We start from the raw sequence: 3083 nt of genomic DNA on the forward strand, positions 1-3083 counted from the left end.
GACGTTATTTCTTATCATGTCAGAGAATATAGCCATCATACATCTCTGAAAGGTGGTCGGGGCACCACATAACCCAAACGAAACTCTACGAAAAGCAAATGTGCCAAATGGACAAGTGAAGGTAGTCTTTTCCTGATCCTCTGGTGCAATACAAATCTGATTATACCCGGAATAACCATCCAGAAGACAAAAATACTCATGTCCCGCCAATCTGTCAAGCATTTGATCAATGAATGGGAGAGGGAAGTGATCCTTCCTTGTGGCTTTGTTCAATTTTCTATAATCCATGCATACTCTCCATCCTGTAACTGTTCGAGTAGGGATGAGCTCATTCTTTTCATTTGCGACCACAGTGATACCTCCTTTCTTAGGTACATATTGCACGGGGCTCACCCAAGAGCTGTCAGAAATAGGATAAATGATGCCTGCATCTAGCCATTTCAGAATTTCTTTCTTCACCACCTCCTTCATGATCGGGTTCAGTCTTCGCTGCTGTTCCACAGTTGGCTTACTACCTTCCTCTAACAGAATTTTATGCATACAATATGAAGGACTTATCCCCTTGATGTCTGCTATGATCCATCCTATAGCCGATTTGAATTCTCTCAAAATCCTTAAGAGCTTGTCTTCCTCACTACCTGAAAGGTCAGCTGAAATAATAACAGGTAACGTAGATGAATCACCTAAAAAAGCATACCTCAAGTGCTCAGGTAATGGTTTGAGCTCTAAGGTAGGTGCTTCCTCTATTGATGGTTTGAGCTTCCCTTCAGCGTTCTTGAGGTCAGAAGTACCAAGAGATTCAAATGGTATATCCAGCTTTCGCTTCCAGGGAGAAGCGTTCAGATATTGTAATTGCTCGTTGCTATCTTCATCATCACTGTCAAATTCCCCCACTAAGGCCTTTTTCAATGCATCAGACATTAGCATGTGATCGAGTTCCGAAGTAACCGCAGAATCAATCACATCCACTTTTAAGCACTCCTCATCTTCTGTAGGGAATTTCATTGCCTTGAATACGTTGAAGGTCACATCCTGATCTTGAACCCGCATAGTAAGTTCCCCTTTTTGCACATCTATCAAGGTACGGCCAGTAGCCAAGAAAGGCCTCCCCAAGATTATGGGAATCTTCTTATCTTCCTCAAAATCCAGAATAACAAAATCAGCAGGAAAGAAGAGCTTATCCACCTTGACGAGCACATCCTCAACTATGCCCATTGGGTAAGTAATGGAACGGTCCGCCAATTGTAGCGACATGTATGTGGGTTTGGATCAGGCAGACCCAGTTTTTTAAAGATTGACAATGGCATCAGATTAATGCTTGCTCCCAAATCACAAAGGCACTTGTTAAAAGTTAGATTGCCAATGGTGCAAGGAATGGTGAAGCTTCCTGGATCTTTCAGTTTTGGTGGTAACTTTTGTTGCAGAACCGCGCTGCATTCTTCCGTGAGAGCAACGGTTTCAAGGTCATCCAGTTTCACCTTCCTTGAAAGAATAGTCTTCATAAACTTCGCATAACTAGGCATTTGTTCCAGAGCCTCAGCGAAAGGTATATTGATGTGAAGTTTCTTGAACACCTCCAGAAACTTCCCGAACTGTCTATCCAGCTTTTGTTGCTGCAATCTCTTAGGAAAAGGTGGTGGAGGATAGAGCTGTTTCTCCCCTGTATTAGCCTCAGGCAGAGTGTGTTCAACAGTAGTCTTCCTTGGTTCCGCCGCTTTCTCCCTTTGCTTAGATTCTTCATCTCTAACTTCAGCTTCGACTTCTTTTGCCTTTTCAGCATCAGCTACTTTTCCAGACCTTAAGGTAATAGCCTTGACTTGCTCTTTAGCTTCCTTCCTGCCTGGTACTTCCGTGTCACTGGGAAGAGTGCCAGGTTGACGATTGAGCACTGCATTGGCTAATTGACCGATTTGATTTTCCAAGGTCTTGATAGAAACCGCCTGACTCTTGCACAACAGCTTAAGTTCCTCAAAATCAGCACTAGTAGGTGCAGCTGCACTTCCCTGTTGAGGATATGATTGCCTTGTAGCATACTGCTGTGGTTGCTGGAATCCAGGTGGGTTAAACTATTTACTCATTCCTTGCTGATATGGTGGCTGAATAGCATTCTGATTATTTCCCCAGCTGAAATTTGGATGATTTCTGTTATTAGGATGATAAGTCGCTGGCACAGGCTGCTGTTGTCGCTGATAATTATTCACATACTGAACAGATTCGTTGAAAAGAGAACACTGATCCGTAGCATGAGAACCTGCACAAAGCTCACAAACCATAGCTATTTGATTAACTCCATACGTAGCCAAAGAATCAACCTTCATTGATAGCGCTTGGAGCTGGGCTGCAATACCGGTGGCTGCATCAACTTCCAGAATACCTGCTACCTTGCTTGACGTCATCCTCTGAGTTGGGTTTTGATGCTAATTTGCAGCCATCGTCTCAATAAGATTGTACGCCTCAGTATAGCTTTTAGCCCATAAGGCGCCTCTAGCAGCTGCATCGAGCATGGGCCGAGATTGGGCCCCCAAACCATTATAAAAACCAGTGATTACCATCCAATCCGGCATTCCATGATGTGGACATTTTCTCAACATTTCCTTGTAGCGTTCCCAAGCCTCGCACATAGATTCTGTAGGTTGCTGCGCAAACTGAGTAAGAGCACTCCTCATAGCAGCAGTCTTTGCCATTGGATAAAACTTCACCAGAAACTTTTGCGCAAGATCTTGCCACGTAGTGATGGACCCAGCTGGTTCAGAATGTAACCAGTCTTTAGCCTTATCCCTCAGTGAGAATGGGAAAAGCCTCAACTTGATAGCCTCATCAGTCACACCATTATACTTAAAAGTGCTGCAGATCTCGACAAAATTCCTTATGTGCATGTTGGGGTCTTCAGTTGCCGCTCCTCCAAAAGAAACAGAATTCTGCACCATCTGAATAGTGCCCGGCTTGATTTCAAAGGTGTTAGCTTGAATAGCCGGATGAAGGATGCTTGACTGAATGTCATCAATTTTAGGCCGAGAAAAATCCATAAGAGCTGGATCAGCTTGAACAATACGATCTCCCATGTTTACTGGTTCTTTCTGCTC

The 3083-nt window shown here is 43.8% G+C and overlaps 1 non-coding gene across 1 annotated transcript; it reads left to right on the forward strand.

Moving 5' to 3' along the window:
* The first annotated feature begins 2562 nt into the window (after nt 1-2562).
* Nucleotides 2563-2669, forward strand: LOC141698889 (small nucleolar RNA R71). The gene has a single exon (XR_012565386.1). It is a non-coding gene; the product is annotated as a small nucleolar RNA R71 (small nucleolar RNA).
* Nucleotides 2670-3083: the final 414 nt, after the last annotated feature.

The sequence above is a fragment of the Apium graveolens genome, chromosome 11 (assembly GCF_009905375.1).
Source record: "Apium graveolens cultivar Ventura chromosome 11, ASM990537v1, whole genome shotgun sequence".
NCBI lineage: Eukaryota > Viridiplantae > Streptophyta > Magnoliopsida > Apiales > Apiaceae > Apium > Apium graveolens.